Genomic DNA, 21823 nt, shown 5'->3' on the forward strand with positions numbered 1-21823 from the left:
AAAAACACTGAATGAGAGTTTATATCCCTCCACATCTTCATCAGTTCATTGTGTTATCAGTGTTTTAAGTTTTTACCATTCTGCTAAGTTTGTAGTGTAATCTCATTGTTGTTTAACTTTGAAATTTCCTAATGATGCATGATGTATATCTTCTTTGGTGAGGTGTCTGTTAAGGTCTTTGGTCCATTTTTTAATTGGGTTGTCTGTTTTCTTATTTTTGAGTTTTAAGAGCTCTTTGTCTATTTTGGATAAGAATCTTTTAATAGACAAGTTTTTCGCAAAAGTTTTCTCCCAGTCTGAGGCTTGTCTTCTCATTCTCTTGGTCATAAAGTATATCTTTTCATCTCATATATTATAATTTTCACCTCTAGAAGTTTGATTCAGTTTTTGGTTGGTTTGGGTTTTGGGTTTTTTTTTTTTTTACATATTTCAACTCTCTATTTATCACGTCCAATCTTTCCTCTAGCTTCTTAATCATACAGAAGACAATTACAGTAATTGGTTTGCTGTCTTCTAATACTGATTCTATCATCAACGTGACTTCTAAATCTGTTTATATGGAATAATTTTTATTGTCACTATGTGTCATATTTTTCTACTTGTTTTCATGCCTGGTAGTTTTTTATTTGCTATCAGACTTTGTAAATGTGCATTTTCAGGTGCTAGATATGTTTATTTTCCTATAACTGCTTTGACCTTTGTTTTGAGATGCATTTAAATTAAATGAAAACAGTTTGATTTGGGGGGCTTAGAACGAATTTTGTACTACTACTTAGGAAAGATCCTTAAGAGTACCCTACTTTATTACCCTACGAATTATGCTTTTCCACTTTGGTGAGAGTGAAACTATTCCTGACCCTGGCTGGTTACAGGGAATGTTTTCTCTAATTTGACAGGGATAGCTATTTTGCTGGACTTAGCTTCCTTACATGCACAGGCTGATCAGATCTCAGCTGAAGACTAGAGAGGGATCCTCTACAGATCTTCAAAGCTTTCTCTCTCTGAATTTTTCTCTTGTCGAGCCCTCTGCACTGTGAACTCTACATCCTTGGCTTCTCTAGGCTCTCAGCTCTGTCTCCTTGAGTCAGAGAAACTGAAAGGCTTCATCTGGGCTCCCCCAACTTGTGCCATGTCCTGGAAAGCCTCCAGGAAGTAAGCAGGGATAATTATAAGGCTCACCTCATTTATTTCCCCATTTCTCAGAGATTATTAATCTTTCTTACATGATATTCAGTGCTTTAAAAACTATTATTTTATTTATTTTTTCTGTTTTTTGGTATTTCAGGTGAGAAGGTAAATCTAGGCACTGCTCCTCTATTTTGGCCACGAACTGTTTGGGACCCATCAGCATGTCATTAGACCTTCACTGAACTATTACTAGATAAAATAAAGGAGAAAATTTGGACTTGCAGACTGACGTATGGGTTTATTTCAATGGGTTCTGTAATGGCCCATGGATACCACACACCCTTGGCCCTATTGTCAGTGAATGTTCAGCTTGCTCCCGTTGAAGCCTCTCTCTTCTCACTGTGCAGCGACAGTCTACACCAGCTTTATGCTGACTTTTAAACTTTCATAGGTGTGAGTCATTAGTCTCTGAGTCCTCAAAATTCCAGGGAATATATGTTGATTTCTCTGAGAACTTTTCTTGAGCTCCCTTCCCCCTACCATAAGAACTCTGACAACTCTCTAAGGACATATTCTTTGCCAATCTCCAAAATGCTAATGAATTAACAGCCTTCTTTTATAAAAGCTAGAGATAATTGATAAGCAAGGAGTCATGAAACAGTCTTCCAAAGTCTTAGTATGTCTTGCACAGGATTCTGGCAACTATTGTTCTCAGCTTTTTGAGGCCAGAGACCTAGAGAGCAGGAAAAATGTCTTTTGCTAACCTATTTGATATGTATTTTATACAAAGGACATTTGTTAGTGTGTTATTTAAAGTACATAGAAATACTGTCTGACAAGTAATGGGCTTTCAACAAATATTTGTTGAACAAATAAATATTTGTTTAACAATTTTGGGACTCACCCAGGTTTGCTAGCATATTATAAAACCTACAGGATGTACGAATGTTAAAGCACTCATAGAAAGGAATGAGAAAACATCAAAGATGAAAAAAATCTTAAAAGCAACCAAAACAAATGACGTCACTTTTCCTGTAGAGCAGACTTCATATCAGCACTAATAGATTCTCAAAGACAATATAACACTATCTCAAAACTGCAGAGAAAATAAAGTTACTTTCAATCTGGAATTCTGTACCCAGCTGGGTTACCATGCAAGAGTGGGGAGCAAAGTAGAAGTATTTTCTGACAAACAGAAAACCCGAGATAATCTACACATTACCAACACCAAGTAAAAGAATTTCTAAAAGGACCTATTTCATTTAATAAGATGAGAAAATGGAACCAGAAGAAGGCAGGAGGGTACAAAAATCTGTGAATAAAGAATTTAAAAAGTACGTCAGTAGAATTTAAATGAGGTTTGACTATTTATAGTATTACTAAGGATGTAATTTGTTGTGTTTAAAAATGAGATGAAACTAAAATAGAAGCAATAACATGGGAAATTAAAGTAAATTGGAGTTGAAATATTCCAAAGCTCATGTACCGTTCCACAAAAGGATAGAGGTGTTGGCTCACTAGATTTTTAGGTAAAGGATGTTAGAAACTTTAAGGGTAACCACTAGAAGAGTAGAAACAAGTTATGTAACTTCAAGAAGAAGACATAAAATAAGAAAAGTGATAAATAAAAATAGTTTAAAACGTAGGAAAATTAAGATGTTAGAATTCAGTCCAAATATGATGGTGAGAAAGAAGAACACCAGCCTCTGAGACCCAGGAACACACTGACGATTACGAGACTCCAGAGTTATTAGAATTAGGCCTGTCGCTCAAAGCTGTGCTATGTTGTTCTGCTGTTGGACATAAATAATCTCACAGAACACCAGCTGCAGACAAAGCCAGCGTGAGACCGTGATAAAGTGACACACAACATAACCACTTTATGAAACCGTCTAAGCGCAGTCACGCTCACTGTGCAATCCGCAAAACACCGAACATCCCCCTCTGCTGGCTAACACGAATGAATGCTACTTTTTTCTTTCAACAATCACGGCTTCTGTCTCACTCTTAAGTGCCCCTCCCAGTAGCGAAGATTGCGTAGGATGCTCAATTATAAAATTGTCCCATTTTCTGAAAGCATTCAATCCAGAATAAAACTTTTTTTGTTAGACCCTCCCCAAATCACCCAGCCAAAGCCCAAATTTGACAGTAGGTTCTCCATAACACCCTCTTACTGAGGCCCCACCGTGTTCCCCGTGGTGGACAATCTCCCGTGATACAAGGAGTTATAAACCTGACATTCAGTTATGAGTGCATGGCTGGGTTCTTTGAGTTGACAGCATTGACACCTGTAATCATAATAAAATTCAAATGGTCTTTTAGTTCACTCTTCTCCCCAATTTGTTCCCAAATAAATTTTAAAATAGCTCTGCCAATCGTCCCTGAACCACTTGCCCCCCTCCCCCCAAAAAAATCCTGTTGGAACTTTTTCTTGATTTTCTAAAAAGTACAGAATAATGTGATGAGAATTGATATCTTTCCAGTATTGAGTTTTCCCTTTCAGAAACATGATGGATCTCTCCATTTGTATACATCATGGTTTATGGTTTCTTTGCAGTTTTATTCATACAGATATCGTATATGACTTGCCAAATTTATTTCTAAGTAATATATAAAAAGCTGTTGCTTGATATTTGTGCAACAATATTTTATGTAGATATTTATGTATGTGTATGTGTGTATATATACAGACACATATTTCTTTATATAGTTTTTGTACATGCCTTAAGTTTATTCCTATATATTTATATATTTTGTGCTATTACATATCTCTATTACACTTTTTGTTCTCTAATTCACTCCTATATATTTTTAACTTTAAATATCTGGTACATTTTCTTGATCTCTTTCTAGTATTTAGAATAAAATGATTGGCTAATGTATTTTTAATAAACATTTCAGAATATGGATTTTTCTCTGAGTATATATTTTACCATGTGCTATAAATTATCATACAGAATATAGAGCTCTTATTGTTCTTAATTCCTAAATAATATGAGGTTGTAACTACCATATTTTGTTTTAGTTATTTAGGAGAGTTGATTTTTCCAAGTCAATAAAGCTTTGTCACTTTAAATTTTTGTAATCAATTTCTATTTTTAGAACATGATGGTGATAGAAGTTTGCCTGTGTAATAACTGAAAATTTCTTTCTTTTTTTTTTTTTGAGGAAGATTAGCCCTGAGCTAACTAGTGCCAATCCTCCTCTTTTTGTTGAGGAAGCCTGGCCCTGAGCTAACATCTGTGCCCATCTTCCTCTACTTTATATGTGGGACACCTACCACAGCATGGCGTGACAAGTGGTGCCATGTCCTCACCTGGCATCCAAACCGCCGAACCCCGGGCAGCCGCGAAGCAGAACGTTCGAACTTAACCACTGAGCCACCGGGCCGGTCCCTGAAAATTTCTTATTTTCCTCAGTTATCTTCATTTTAAGTAATTTTCCATGAATATTTAAAAGGCAATATATTCTTCAGAGGGTATATATGTATGCATATGTATTCTTAATGAATAAGCTTTTCCATCTACACTAAGCTCCAAAGTACAAAACTCTATCTGACCATTTCACTGTTGTGTCATGAGAGGCTGACACAACACCAGGCATATTCAAACAGTATTTATAATTCAATAAATTAATAATTATTTTCATTTATTCTTTTCCTTAAATAATCTCTCAAAAACTAAAAGATGTCTTAAAAATCTCCTGCTACTGGCGGCCCAGTGTTTCGTTGGTTCGAATCCTGGGCGCGGACATGGCACTGCTCATCAAACCACACTGAGGCAGCGTCCCACATGCCACAACTAGAAGAACCCACAACGAAGAATACACAACTATGTCCCGGGGGGCATTGGGGAGAAAAAGGAAAAAAATAAAATCTTTAAAAAAAAAAAAAAATCTCCTGCTACTATGGTTATGTCAAATGTTTCTTACATATTTAAAAGCATTCATTGGATACATTTGCATTCTACGTCATTTGGTATATCAAGGTTCATAACTTTATATCTTTATTGTAAAATTTTCCATCAAAATAATATCATCATCTCTGTCCACTTATTGCTTTTGGAATTGATTTCTATTTTGATGTAGGCAGCAGCTCAGAGTTCTTTTCCTTGGTATTGCCTAATATATCTTTGTCCCAATTTTTAACTTATTGAAATTCATTTATAGTTTTGTTTCTTGTAAAAACTATAGAAATTTTGTGTTTTGGTTGTTTTAACTAGTATGAGCCTTTGGCATCTAAAAGGTCACCAGTCCTAAATATTTCTTGTGCTTTCAGTTTTTGTGCTTCCTTTTGTTTTCTTTACTATATGGCATTTTATAAATATCTTTAGTTTGCTTTTTTTCTATTTTCCTAATAAGTCATAAAATATACATTGTATTTTAATAGCATATACTCTCAAATATCTGGAATCATGAACTTTCTCAGATGTCAACGTAACAAAGGAAATAATTTATTGCTTCCCATCTATACAATATTAGGAAAATAGCATGCTTTACTCTCCCTGCACCCTCTCCAGCAATTCCCTATACACACTCTAAAAAACATCTGAGACTATTGAACCAGAATATGGGTACTCAGCGTCTTTACTTTTGTGTGTCTCCTTTGTCAAGAACTTTTCCTGATGTTTTAATTTTGACTTTGTCCATATTTACAATAATTCTTCAGTCTTACTTCTATGTTTAACTAGTTTCAAAGTTCACCCCCAGCTTTTATAACACAATTTTCCCATGCTTGAGTTCTTTGTTTTCATTTGTCTCTAAGTTATCCAGAAGACTGGATATTTAAATATAAATATTTTTCCACAGGAAAATAAATATGTATATAAGCAGTGCACTTTCTGATCATTTTCGCATGACAATTCTTCCTCTTGCTTTCAGAGGAACTGTAACTGACTTCTCTTCTGATGCTCAGGTTTGTGCTTGAGAAGACTGAGGCAGGGTAGTCTTCGTTCCTTTGCCTTTATGCATGCAGAATTTTTACTTCTCTTGTTTGGATAGAGGATTGATTTGCTCTACAACAGAGGTATCCAATAGAAATTTCTGTGATGATGGAAATGTCCTATATCTGTGCTCCCATACAGTAACAATCAGCCACATGTGGCTACTAGGCACTTGAAACATGGCTACTGCAAATGAATTTTATTTCATTTTAATTAATTAACTAATTTTAATTTAAATACCTACATGTGGGTAGTGATGGCTACCATATTGGATAGTACAGTTCTGGAATATGCCAAGATTGTGAGGGAAAGTGGAGTTCAGTTTTGGGTAACCTCTCACATTGTTTTTATTTTCTCAATCAACTCTCCCCTGCTTAAAGAAAGTGAATTTTCCTTAGATTTCTTTGGCTAGAGTGCAGATCTGAAATCTTGTTGCTTTTTGCTACTTTTCCTGTTAGATTCCTTCCATTAGTCTTTGCTCTATCTCTTTGGACTACCAATAGAATTCCCATTTTGGTCCCACTCACTTCTTTATTCTCTTTTTCCCTAGCTTTCTCTTCCTCAGACTGTTTCTCCTCCACCACTGTATTTGACTGCTGCATGACAGCATTATGAAGGGGAAAAACTGGAGTTTTGCTTCATGCAAGAGTTCTATTTGATGGAGGGCTAGTCATTTTCTTAAGATGAGATCATCTGGTTTGGGAGGCTTAAGTATAGGAGAAGAAGAGAATCTTCCTATGTGTTCAATGGTTCATTTTCTAGGGTCTCCTCACTCTGCCTTCTTGGTGTTTTTAGCCTTTTCGAAGACGCTGATTTGTCAGGCTGCTACAACTCACTTCCAGTCTTTGTTAGTTCCCTGGGATTTTTGCTCTGCCAGCTTGAGTGTCTTTCCACACCACCTTCCTAATTTTGGCTACTCCAGCAGATGTTGCCATTTCTCTTCTTCCTTTTGTAGGCTCTTTTCTGCTTCTAGTGCCTTGGCAGCCAAATCAGCACTTTCCTCCACAGCCTCCAGAGTCTTTTTTCAAAATAGAGGCAGCTCAGCTGGGCTGGGAGGCACTAGAAAGTACAGGAATCGTTTCCTTTATGTGTACTGCTGGCATCAGATTCACTTTGGGTTGGGAGCGGGCATGGGGGCCGTTACAGCTAAATCTAAAATAATCTAGCGGAGTAATTATCTTATGACAGACCCTTCCATCTGTGACACTGCACATACTTTGCCTCTAAAGTCCTCATCTTCATGGTACCTACTACCAAGTCATCTGTCAAGGCCTATGATGAATTAAAGTCCTTTTCAGTTTCTGCTGCCCAGCTTATTGAAGCAACCGAAGCTAATGAATTGATCTAGAACCTCTCGTGGGCCATCTGATGCTTGTTTGCATTATGAGGAGCACAACACCTGTCTCTGAAGCTTTCCTCATGCCTGCAAGTTGGGAGGATCAATGCTGTCGGTACCATCTCTGGCACTCCAGGTTTTGTTTTATCAGAATTCGGATTTCTATCTCAGCCATAAGATGACCTTCCCCATATTATACCTATTCATGATTAGCAACTCAAATTTACCAGTTACTTTTCTGTTCTTTGAGGCTCAGTGCACTGAGTAGGGCACCTACATCCTCAAATGTGCTGTGGCTAAAACTTTTCAGCCTGACTAGATTCCTAGTTCATGAGGCAAACAGACTCCTAGGTGGAGTCTTCTGTTGCCTCCTTGGGCAGGTGATCCCTGTGGAGTCCAGGGCTTCAGTTAGGTTCAGCCACTCAGACCAGGAAGAGGTGGTGGGTAGGATACTCTGCATGTCATGTCGTCAAGTAAGGGCCCTGGGTAGCTCTGTGCCCCACTAATTTGCAAACCAACATGGTAGGTACATAGGAGGGAATTCTAAACTCCAGGAAGTTTTTCAGAGTTAGGTCTTCCCCTTCCTTCTCTTTCTCCTGCTTTGCTTTCCTCTCCCCCTCTTCCTCCCTACTCTCATTTCCTGGGGCCTCCTTCTTGGTAGATAGAGAATGCAAAGGAGGTAAATGACAGAATCTGGTGTAGCAGGTGAGTTTGGGAAAGGAAAAACTGGTGGTTGTTCGGTGGGGGATGCTGGTTGTTTTTATCATTTAAGTTCAGTATTTTTACAAGATACATTTACCTAAGCATCCCATTTTGTTAATTTTGCTTGGTAGCTATTTTGATTTTCAGTTTTAAGTCTCTTTTGAACTTGAGAAAATTTGCTTTAGGATTTTATTTCTTCCTGTTCATATATTCTGGTGTCTTCTTCTGTGACATCAGTTATCTGCATCTTTGATTTCCAATCTCTGTCTTCACATATGTGTATTCTCTCTTACTATTTCCTTTCTCTCCACATTTTAGAAGAATATCTCGGTATGCCATCCACAATTCAATATAATCCAGTGTTGATTCTGCTCTTTATTGCAATTAATACTGATTTAATTATCCTATTGTATTTTGACTTATGATAGAGTCTTGCTTTATCTCTTTCAGCTCTTTTTTACTTCTACCCCTCAACCAGCAGATGATTATGATTTTTTGTCAACTCTCATGTCTTAATTTGAAGGCTGTTTTTATAAACTTTCCTGAGCATATACATTTTTTGAAATTTACTTCTGTATCCAATTATGAATAATTTTTCGAAGTACTTTTTTCTTCTACAACTTAAATTCTCATCTATATTGCAGATTATTTTTATGGACTCCATTTGTTTATTTTTCCTTCCTTCCTTCATTGCTTCCTTCCTTAGTTGGGAAAGGCAGATCCATTCGGCTAGGCAAGGGGGTAGATTTTGATTGGTTCTCATTATTGATTGCTTTCTGACTCCTTTTAAATCACAAGCAGGAAAACTAAATAAAGTGCACAGATTTAAACTCAATTTCCAGTATGTTATGCAGCCTTTTGATTAGGTGGCTGGCTTGAACTGTCTTTTCTATTTGACTTCATTACCCTTCTATGAGGAGCAGAGCTTAATCTGTACATTCTGAAGCAATCTGTGGTTCACGTATCAAATATTATAAGTGAAAAAATATGCTTCTCTAAGTGTAATTCTCCTGCAAATTTCAGCCCTTCACCTTTTAAAACTTGAGATCTAATCTGTAAAGCACCACACCCTTTCCATTATAATATCAACTACATTTCATATTGGACAGTGTTAGGTACAATCATGTCGAAAGAGGGGAACAGGAGTGCTGAAGCAGCCCCGGTCAATAAAAGTTGGCTTTCTTTCCTTTGAGAGTGGAAGACTTCTCTTCTGTGAGGTATACGTATATGAGGATTTGATGGATTGAACACTTTATCAACTTTTTGTCTATGTGGCTTGTCATTCTGCCTCAAGACTTCATCTGAGCTATGGTACATGGAAATTCTTCATTAAATCTGGCATATCCTAGAGTCTAGGACCTGGACTATTATTCTGCACTATTGAAAATGTGCATACTTCACTGTGCTTTCTCAATGATAAGATGAGATTGTGTGAGAGGTAAATTCTTAACTTTGCCACACATAGTGGTCTAAGAGACCTGGTCAAGCAAATGCATATACACATATGGATTCTCTTTTCCCTGGTAATGTGCCTCTCCCTTCAAAGCAAAATGACCCATATTCACAAACATAAGTGGTAATTCAGTGTTGCCTCAGCAGAGGATATCAAAGAGGGGCTTATTTTTCCAGTGAGCTTTTGTTCTCTAGCTGATTCATGTCATTTCAGATCCCTTTCACCTCCCTAGTATTTTCCATGTCTGTTTGTGACAGTAATCATTTATTCATTCATTTGGTCAACAAACTTTATTTACCAGGCTCTGTGTTAGCCACTGGAGATATGATCATAAATAATGGAAGCATAGTCCTTGCTGTCAGAGAATATAGCCTAATGAGAAGAAAGCCAATAAACAAGTAAATAAACAAAGAAATATTTGTAAGAGTTATGTTACTCACTATGAAGAGAGTAAACTGCAAACTATGTTAGAGAAGCAGGAGGGAATACTTTAAATAAGGTGGCTGGAGACTCCTCCACTGTTTATATTCAGAAGAATGAGAACATGCCAGTTCATTGAACTAGTGTGAGGATGACATTCTGCGTCCTAGGCAGAATTGTAAGAGGGAAGGCCCTGAGGAAGAAATCAGGAGAGCAATTGGAAGATAGTGGGAATGGAGCTATAACATGAGACTTAGAGAGGTCAGCATAAACCAAAACGTATAGATTTTGAAGGTAAAGAATATGGGATAAATTCCAAATATGGTGAGAAACAATTGAAGGATTTTAAATAGGGAGTAACATGACATTTTAGACAGAGAGTAATGTGATATATTTCAAAATATGATTGTAGAATGGGGAATGGAAAGGATGCAGAACAAGAGTGGAAACAAGAAGACCATTTATATGATTATAATATCCACACCACAAGTGGACACATTTGAAATATATTTCAGAGGTAGAATCAATGGAGCTTGCCACTGGTTTGGATGTAGGATATAGAAAACAGAAGCAGTAAGAAATGCCTTTAGGATTCTTGCTTCAGCAACTGAGCAGATGACAATACCTTTTACTAATATGTGGGAGATTGGGTGAAGAGCAATATTATAGGGGAAAGAGAATTCAGGAGTTCATGTTTGGACAAGATGCTTTTGGGAAGCCTTTGAATAATAAGTTTTTACATAGAATTCAACATCATATGAATGAAACAAGTCACCTAGGAAGAGAGAGTAGATAAGTAAAGAAAGTCCTTGGCAATTCCAACATTTAGAAATTGGAAGAGGATGAGAAGGATCCAGCAAAGGAAACAAAAAAGGATAGGACACTGAAGTAAAATAGAAAACTAGTGTAGTATAGTTATATGAAAGCCAAGAGAAAAAAGTTTTCAGGAAGGAAGAAAGTCACTTGTGTTGGAGCTGCTACAAGGTTGAGGAAGATGATATGTCTTCAGAATTTGTGATCACAAAGGTCTTTAGCCATCTTGACAAGTGAGATTTCATTTGAATGGTGGGAGTTAGAGGAGGAGGAAAGAGAGTTGGAAAAAAAAAAGTGTCAAATTAAAAATTAATTTAAAATGAAAGGGGATAAAGTAGTAAATTACAATTGGACAAGTGGAGATAGCATGTGTAGACAATTGTTTCAAGATCTTTGTCTCTGAAGAGGGCAAAGGAATGGAACAATGTCTCAAGGAAGACAGGATATTAAAGAAGGTTTTTAAAAGTTGGGAGATTCTAGAGCATGTTTATCTACTAAGCGTGTTCAATAGAGGCGAAAGAGACTAATGATGCAATCTAAAGAGAGACTTTCCATAGGAGTAATATTTCTGGGAGGTTGAGAAGGAATGGGATCCAGAACACAAACAGGGGATTAGATTTTGATAACAGTAAAGAAATTTTCACTATTATAGCAGAAAGAAGAAGGAAGAAGAAAGGATGCAGATAAGTTTATGGTTTTATAGAATAATTCCAGACTTTACCAACCCCTCCTTGGTCAGAAGAGTGACCAAGTCCTATTCTGCACTGCAAAAATTAGACAACGAATTCAAGGAGAAAACCCATCAGATTTCTCCTTGCTACCTGATCAGTAGAGCCCTAGATTCTAAACTTCTCTAGCCACTCTCTGGAGGTCAGATGCTAAATTTTGGATAACAATGCAATAGTGGTAGTAAAAGATTAGTTCTGTTCAGCATGAGGAATAGTTTTGCTTGCATTTATTCACCTATTGTATACCTGCTGCTATGAATCCTTTCTCATCAGTGTTATAAAAGCTCATCTGGGTTTAGTGATAAAGATTTTAAGTTGTCACTTTTGTTTTAAAATTCTAAAAGTAGGGAAGTACACATACTGACTTGGAGAGGAATGCAATCTGTCTTTTGACTACAGAAGCACTGCACTGAACGCGGAAGAACAAGACAACAGCATGGCTTGGAAGCCATTTTTTGGTATCCTTTTTTTCACATTATCTTTAATGCAATGCCCTGGGATTTTGAGCCATGGTTGGTCTAGCTAACTGTCATTGACATATTCTCTTATAGATACATCTGACAACTCACAGCCTACCAGTCATCCAGCTTACAGCAATATTTATGGACACCCCTGAACTCGGTCACACAGCAAGTAAGACATACAGAAGAAGGAAAAGCAGTGATAACTGTTAAATGACAGTTGTCTTATTTTTCTATTTTTCTTAGGCATGAAGTCAGGGGTTAAATGCACACATTAAGGGGAAAAAATGCTTGCGATTAGGGAAGAATGAACTGTGGTACAGTTAAAAGAAAATTTCGTAAAGATCACGTAGTAAAGGATTTTCTCTTCCCAAAATGAAGCGTCATTTTAGGTTTCCACCTACATATGTCAATTTAATTATAAAACAGATTTTATAAATCAGAAGCAATAATGGGGTGCTGGGTGAGTGGGTGGGTGTGTGTGCATGCATGCGTGATTTTTAAATATTCAATGTGCAGATTTTTCACTCCAGAGAATTAATCAAACTGTCAGGCCCAAGACCAAAAACTGAAAAGCATACACAGTGGTATGTCATGGTAGCTTAGCAACCAGAGCTGAAGAGGTTAAGACAGAAATTGCTGTCATTTTCTTATATTTAAGAATTTCTACTTTATACGCTCCCTGATCTCTCCCTCCCAAGCACACATTCTGATTCCTCCAGGTGGTAGTTCACTGAATCAAATCTTTTATATATTTTAATGATTTTATGTTTGACAGTTTCTATTTGTGGAGGATAAGAGGAATCACCTACTGAGTACAGAATTTCAGAGCATCTGTGGATACTTCATTGATCAAAACTCTAAGTCTTTTGTGCATAATATAGGTGTTACCAACTGGACTCATAATTTCCCATCAGATCATGAAATACACATAGATAATGAGTAATTCCTATACATAAGTACAGCACCAGAGGGACATAATCAGTGCCATGATAGCTCTGTTCTAATAGCAAATAGCAATCGCCTCTGTCAGGATGACAGCTGTGTGGAAACCCCTGAATGGGGACCACTATAGGACCTTCATATAATAGGTCCTCTAGGTCAAGGAAGTTCTGGCTTAAAATATATAAATGAGTTCTGTATCTTGAGATTTGAGCAAAGAGCAAAAATGAAGTATTTGCAAACAAAGGGGGAAAAAGTACTATTAGGTACTTAAAATCCTAATATATTTAACACTTTATATAATGCCCTCATTGGCCTTGTATTAGTGAGAAGATAGAGTGGATGTTTGTCTCATTCCTCTCAATCTTATCAACATTGGCCTGCCATATTGAGTTCTCTTTGTATCAGGCTCTTCAATCAAGAAAAAGAGGCTTATTTGAGGATGGCAATGGACAATGATGAAGTGGCACCAACTACATAATCCTCCTTCTCTCGTGCTGACCCTAGGACATGTTGCTTATAAGCTCCTGTGTTTCTTTTAAGATACATGTGGCTGGTGGTAGATTGAATAATTAGTAATCCCTATTGACTGTCACGTGATTGTGCTGGATCTTTGGTGAGACGTCTAAAAAAGGTCAGAATCTCAACATATTGTGTGAAACAACATAATGTGATTATGTCAACCATAATACACACTCCCATTTTATGACTTGAGGTTCAGTTCTCTTAATATTCCTAGCCCTATCCCTGTCCATCGAAGGGATGTGCCTGACTCACTGGTCCATCTTTCCCAAGATTGTTAAACTCAGAAGCAGGAATTGAATGTTCATTGGTTTATTTATGGTTAACATAAGCAAGAACTTAATTATTGATTCATTGTTTTATCTTAATTAAGAAGATACAGGTGAATAATCCTGAAGTAAAAATATTCTTGGACCAGGATTTAGTGGAAATAACAAGGCCATTACTTATGACTTTTTTGTTTGCTGTTGTTCTTTTAAATCATAGTTCTTGAAGTTCATAAAGATGTTAATATTTTTTAAACTTTTGTCTCATTTCCCATGTGAAATGTTCTATTAGATTTATGGAAGCCATGTATATAGATAGAGATAGGTAGGTATAAATAAAAAGAAGCAGAAGAAAAGCTATGGGGCTTCTTTCCTGTCTCTTCCTGCACTGACTTGTACTTTTTATTTTTCCCTTTTGGGTATATGCTTCCTGAACCTCAAAAGCTGTTGGCAATAGACAGTTCTGCTTGTGTCTAAAAGCCAATGATTGTCATACTTGGTTTTACCAAGCTCACAGGATACAGTTTTGTTCCTTTTTCTATCATCAATGAGGCTATTTCACAACAACTTTCTTTTCCCTCTGTGTAGTCAATTATTTAATCATTCATTAAGCAGTATTAATTGAGCTCCTTTTGGGCCAGTTTCCACAGTCACAAAGAGAAACTGGTCATTTTCTTACCCTCAAAGAGCTGGAAACAGATATACTTCATGTTATAAGGCATTCCACATCAACCCCAGGGCTGTGCTTTCTCTGAGCTCTGCTCCCTCAGGAGCTCCACTCCTGTTCAAAGGGCAGACTGGTCATCTTGCCTGTCCTCGAAATCAATGATGCCCAAAGAGAGGTGTGTACACCTCCTGGATTGTGGAAGATGATCCCCTGGAGTATAGGAAGAAAATATTAGGACTGTCCTTAATTTATTTTTTATTCGGGGGGAAGAAAGTAATATGTATAGAGTGACACTAGCTCTTTCTCATTTTTTTCCTACCTTCATGGAATCACATGTCATACGTAGTACATGAAGTGCCCAGAAGAAAGAGGAGGAGTCTGCCACACAGAGGTATTAACAGTGGATCTTCATTTGCTTTTAGAGTGTTGCAATATTATGCAGTTTACTTTTGCCCACTTAAGTGGATTTATAAATTGTATTGTCTAGTTTTAACTAATCTAACCCTCAAAAACTGGCTCCATATATTCCTGAATAAAAACACCACTGAGTAAAGATGATAATGCAATATAAGGGAACAACAAAAATTGATGGAGCTGACAATCTACCTTTCCTGCGCATTCTGTTTGTAAATTTTACCAGGGGAAAACAATGGCAATGTAATAAGGGCTCATAAGAAGTTACCAGAGTTTTTAAAAAATTATTAAGAAAATCATTTAAAATATGGATTTATGCCTCTTATCAGTGGATATCACTTAGCTGTACTTCCTAATGAACTCCAGCTTAACTGAATTATGTTACTTATGATATAAGCTAGTGCCAGTAGCATTTGTATATAATTTATGAATAAATATGTATGCATTTACTGAGAGGCATATTCAAAAAATTAACAACATGTGTCCATGATCAAAAAGTTTGTATGCTACAACTCTAAGCAATCATGTTGTCGTTCCTTTTCTGGTTTTAGTGACCATTCAGGGTACATTGACTTTACAGGTGGAACTGCCTTGACTGATCTGTCCCTTGAACCAGAGTTGATCTGCTTAGCATTTTGTTTACATGTCTTCTGTCCAGAGCAGATTATGTATAAAATCCTGAGGGAAGTCTCTTGTTTTAATGAGAAGAGTTGTTTCATTAATGCCACATAGAATAAATTTTGAATAAAACTACCTCCTGATAAATTTGGAATATATACATTTCTATGACGTTTTCCTATTTTTGCCTCTAAAGACTGTCAGCCACTGTCCTTAAATGTGGCTGGATCATACTTTTCTTCAATAAATATTTATTGACCACTTGCTATGTTCCCTTCCTGGCTGCAATGCACTATGCTCAACTCCTCAAACAAGTGTATTAGACCAGCTAACATTTTCTGGGTGTTCATCCCCATATTCACTCAGAGGTGCTACAAGCATCTCACATACAGGCCACAATTCCCCACATACTGTTGATGGCCAACCCGAGGTTTCCTCCTCAGATGTCTCTTTCTTAAGACCCATTTCTTTGGCCTCCTGGCTGGCTCACCAATTATTGGTTCACAAACCTCAGGAGCTCCCCAGGTAAGATGTGAAATTGGCCCCCGTACACAGAAGACAAGGAGAGACTGAAGAAAGAGGCAGGCCACCAGATTTGTAGGTAGTGGGTTTAATAAGCAAGGTAATTTATATATGAGGTTTGCCCTGGGTGACTGTAAGACGAGTAGATTTCTACACCTGCCCACCAAAATCTTACAAGTTTATATAGAAGCCTTATCTGGGTTTAGTCACATATCCCATCCAGATACTCTCAACAACACATTGTTGTCTCAAGTCTGCATCCTCGAATTACAGCTCCCACTGTGGGAACAGTGGGCAAAATGCACATTTCAAGGATGGAAGTGGGGGAGGAGCCTCCGATTGCCGATCCAGCTCACTGGTCAACTGGCAGTCACTTCCTCCCAATGACCTCCTCCAACAGTCAGAGTTTCTCAACTTTGGCACTATTGCTATTTTGGGCCAGATGATGCTTTGTTGTGGGAGCTGTCACGTGCATTCTAAAATGTTTAGCAGCATCCCTGGCTTCTACACACTAGATGCCAGTAGCAAGTCCTCCTCACGCCCAACAAAAAACATCTCCAGGCGTTGCCAAATGTATTCTGGATGGAAAAATCACTCCCAGTTGAGAAACAACTGTTTTACAGTCTAAAAAGTAAAATAACAGATTGCTATGGCAAAAAATGAGGCAGGGAAGAATTAAATAGAGCTATCTGAGAAAGCCACTCTAAGGAGGAGACATACAGGCTGACACCTGAAGAATGGGAAGTGGTCATTCTCCTAATGTGGATGGGGAGAAGCTTTCTAGGTTGCAGGAATAGTAGGTGCAAACAAGCCCAAAGGTACTGGAGTGTAGTGGCAAGGAGTAAGCTTACAGATGTAGGCAGAGGCCAGATCACATGGGGCCGTGTAGACCGCTGCAAGGATCAGTTCTGAAAAAATCCTAATCATCAGCCATTCTGAGCGCCATCCAAGGCTTTAGAAGAAAACTACCATGTATAGCCTTGTGTAACTTTTAAGGAAATAATAATATTGGAAATTGACGATGAGTTAATCTTTCTAATAATTGAAGAATTTCAGCTTTGGAACTGATGAGACACACACACATGTAGGATTTATTTTATGGGGTGGAGGGTTGGTTTCCACAATAAATAGATTATTAGTTAATTTAGAATTAGATATTGAATATTCAGAATATTCAAGTGTTGTTGCTAGAAATGAAAAGTTGGTGAGGGGAGAAAATTGAGATGTTAGTTCTACAACTCAGGAAATACATTTGCCAATTTCTCTAAGAAAATAGTTGAGAAATTAATCGGCTGTGTTCCAATTAGCATAATTAACTTTGTCCCACCGCAGATCTCTAAATTTACCTGCTTTTCTGGGGGAAGGCACTTGCTTAGCAACTTCAACTATTTGGACCTCACTTTCTTAATCTGTAAAATACTAGATCTTTAAGGCCTATTCAATTTCTAAAAAGCTTTAATTCTCTGATCTTTTATATTTTGCTCCCGCAAAGTAAATATGATTAATTTTTAGTGAAATCTTCATGACTATATAGAATAACTGGCAAAAAAATTGTTCTCTTTGATCTCTCTCGTGTGTATTATTTGGATTTGATTTTTAGATGGTGTACAATGCCACACTCCCTTTCATAACTCAATTTCTTTATCAAAACCTAAGGTGAAACTGGCAGGTGTCTTTGGTCCGGCATCTAGCCAAAGATATATCCAGGAGCAATTTGCTGAAAAGAAATAAGAAACTTTCTCTTCTGCCAAACTTCTTCATGCCTGCTGCTCTTGAAAGCTATTTCTACAGAAAAAAAATCTATAAACATAGATATAAAAAGCAACAGTTGCCTCTGTTCAAGTTCCCATCACATGTGACCTGATTTTTCAAACCTCTGTGATGTCTGGACTCTTGTTTCCCAGTGAGAGCCAAAGCAAACTGCTTTCAAGAGTCTCCATCTCTGTCTGTTTGCAAACCATACCCAGTTTGCCCATTAGGCAGACATCTGGCATGGGGCCCACAGCACAGCTTCCTCTTGGAGCCTCAATCTGAGACAGAGGCCAAGCTGTATTCTGTCAGAACTCATCTGAAGATGCAGAGGTCAGTGTCGGGTGGGATAAATGAACTTGTTTCTGACACTAGTACTAAACAGAAAACATTTTGGGACAATGGGTGGCCTGAGGCTGCTACTGTCTTCTGGAGAAGAAGGGTAAAGAGTACAGTAATCTACTGACTGCCCTTGGAAAAGCTGTTGCAAGGGGAAAGAGTGACTGTGTGTGTGTGTGTGTGTGTGTGTGTGTGTGTGTGTGATGGAATGTGAGTATTTAATGAATAACTGTAAACTACAGACAATCATCAAATCGTTCTACAATAATTCCCCTCCTCTTTCAAACTATTCTTAAAATATTTTTAAAAGATCTATTTTTGAAAGAAATAACATGAACTTCTAGTCTATTTTACTAGCGTTTGTACTTGCTCTTTGCTGCTGTCATTTACAGAAGTTACTTCTTCACATTTTGGGACAAAACCAAAGTGCTTTCAGAGCTAGATTAAAAATTTTGTGTAAGGATGCTTCTGTACTCTGGAAAAGAAAATTCTGCCGATCTTCTTGGTGTGTGTGAGAAAATGATGCCTGGAGTTGTAATAAAATATAATGTCCTTGATAATTTAAACAGTCTAATAAAAATACTACGTGTTTCAGATCATTATTGCTGCATAATAATCCCAAAACACAATGGATTAAGACAACATGCATTTATTTAGCTTGCATTCCTGTGGGTTGGAAATTTAAGCAGTTTTCATCTCCTGGTTCTTCTGGCCTATCCTAAGCTCCTTAAGCAGTCAAATGCATACCAGCCAGGCAGTGCTGCTGCTAGGGTTGACTGGCTGTTGGACGGAGTGATGGTCATGACTAGACTACATTTCTCTCATCTTCCAGAAGGCTAGCCCAGGCATGTTTACACGTGGTCACAAGGGTCCAAGAAAGCAAGCAAAGGCCTTGACTTGGAACTGCAAGAATATCTGTTAGACCAAAGCAAGTCATAGGCTGAGGTTCAATTCATCAGATGGGGGATTAGACTTTAGAGTTTGATAGGAGGAGCTACACTGTTACCTCACAAAGGGTGTGGATACAAAGAGGGGGCATTTTTGCTACCTACCTCACTACCCAGTAGTACACATGACCATGCTAGGTAACTGACATACATTTTCACCGATTTTTACAGGAACCTAGTAAATTAAGTATCACTTTCCCATTTTAGAGTTGAAGAAACTGAGGTCTAAAGAGACTAAGTAGATTGTCCAAGATCATAGGTAATAAGCAGACCAGCTCAGCTGGACTAGGATTTGTGGAACCCCAAACATTTATTTATTTTTTACTCATGTGTTATATTTCTCTATTTTCATAGTTATCAGATACTGCTAAATTCTGTTATCAAATTCTAGCATCTGTATTCCTCCATCTCTGTTCAAAATCTCATTTGACTTTGTTACCACATCTATATAATTTATTCCAGTGTTCTTGTATGAGAAGAAAATTTGAGAGTTGCTAGATTTGGAAAAGACTGAAACTAAACATTTTAGTCTTCTTAAGTAAAACCAAAATAGTAATCTATACTATGGATTTATTTCATATTGAAAATATTTCTTGGCTATTATCCAATCTTCATGAATATACTAGTCTAGGGGTAGAGGGAGGAGAGGGTCCAAAAGGCATGCAGATATAATTAGGAGGATAAGATCAGAAGTAACGAATATTCTAGAATAGATATGTCATTTTAGTGGTTCCTTATATCTTGACTGTCCCCTAGGAAGATCTTCCAGGGAGCGTGCCTTAACGTGGTAGAGTGGAGAGAGCCACAACTTGGAAATCAGAAGACTTGTATCCTGAGGCCCCTTGCATGACTAACTAGTTGTTTTAAGGTCATGCATCATTTTACTTTTCTAGACCCTAATTTCTTCACTAATAATCTGAGAGTGTTAGAGTTGGAAGCAACCTTGGTTATAACCTATTCCAGCATTCTGATTCACCTGGAGGAGGGGTGGGGAGAAGGGGCCTTCTAGAGCTGAAATTCAACCAGCCTGCCATGCTGGGCTCTGCCTGCCAGAATAAAGTGCTATCCTTTCTCTATTTTTCAATGCGTCAGCTCTTAATAAGGATGTGATTGTTCTACATGCCAACCAAAAATTCTCATAAATAGCCACATGGTTAACCTTTGTATTGCCATTAATGGTCTCTACTCATTATCTTTAGTAAAATGGGAGTGAAACCTGCACAAATTTTATGTTCTCCTCTTAACCGTGGATTAACATAATTATCATTTTCTTCTAACTGAATACAAGCACATGATGACAGCAGCAATGCTTCATCCTCAGAAAACATCACCTAATGTTCACTAATTGCTTGTGACATTCTCCCCCTTCTCTCTGATGTCAGAGATCAGCTTTCTTTTGGTCTCTTTTTTTCAGCTTCATTTTGGAAGGAATAAGTCAGGAAAAGCCTGAGGGGAGTGTTTAGGGAAATTCTACTCTAGCCTTCAGAAGAAACACTTTTTGCCCTGGTGTCTTTTCTGTCTTCTTCTCATCATCAGAACCGTAAGACCTTAGCATTCCAAATTAAGGTATGACCTAGGGGATAAGATCATGAAGTCTATTTTTGGTCTATTTCACTATTTTGGAATAGCAAGGCACAAAGAATCCTCATGTCTGGCAGATGCTGAGCCAGGCACATCAGGCTTGGGGTTCCACATAGTGCCTGGAACCAGAAAATCAGTTTTTAATGACAATATTGCTGGCTTTGTACACTGTGCAGATCTCACTCAGGAATCTGTGACATCAACAGACTCATACAAGATTCATGATGTCATATCCTGGTCAGTTTGGGCCAAAGGAATATATATAAATACTCAAGGAGCACTACCTGTGTGAATTCTATTTGGGTAAAGTCTTGGTGCTGTGATCCATGCTCATGCCAAGCTTTGTCACATCCTTGGACTAAGCAGTTCCATTTTTTTAACGTGCTTTTACCATCTCAAGTTACTCTTTTTCTACAAGAGCTACAAGCTATTAGAACACCAGTATAGAGTTTGCATTCTAGTTCTGAGTTTCATGGTAATGTTTTTCAAAATTGAATGCTTACTTTTTAATAATAATGATATTAATAGCTGTTACTGTTTTAGTTTGCTAGGGCTACCATAACAAAATGCCACAGAATGGGTGGCTTAAACAACAGTTCTGTAGGCTAGAAGGTCAAGATCAAAGTGTCAACAGGTTTGGTTTCTTCTGCGTCCTCTCTCCATGGCTTGCAGATGGCTACCTTCTCTCTGTGTCCTCACATGGTCTTTGTGGGCAAGTGTACCTGGTGTCTCTCTCTGTGTCCTAATACCCCGTTATATTGGATCAGGGCACACTGGATCAAGTTAGTGGTTTTAATTTAATCACCTCTTTAAAGATCTTCTCTCCAATTACAGTTACACTCTGAGGTACTAAGGGCTAGGGCTTCAACGTATAAATTTTGGGGGATACAATTCAGGCTGTTGCAGTTACCGTTATTTATTTCTGCCAGGTATGATTCTATTCATTCTATATAAATTAAGTCCATGGCTTCTCAAACTCAGCATTATTGACATTTTTGACTAGATAATTCTTTGTTGGGGCTGAGTGGGAGGCTGTCCTGTACATTGGAATATGTTTAGTATCATTTCCAGCTTCTACCTATTGGATGCCAGTAGTGCCTCCTCCCCAAATAGGGATAGCCAAAAATGTCTTCAGATATTATCAAGTCCTCCCTGGGGGAAAAATGTCCCTACTGAGAACCATTGATTAAGTGTAATCTTTATTACAACATTGCAAGTTAACTTTTAATATTCCCACTTCATAGAAAAAGATACTGAGATTAAAAGAGGGAATGA

Source organism: Equus przewalskii, chromosome 28 (assembly GCF_037783145.1).
Source record: "Equus przewalskii isolate Varuska chromosome 28, EquPr2, whole genome shotgun sequence".
NCBI lineage: Eukaryota > Metazoa > Chordata > Mammalia > Perissodactyla > Equidae > Equus > Equus przewalskii.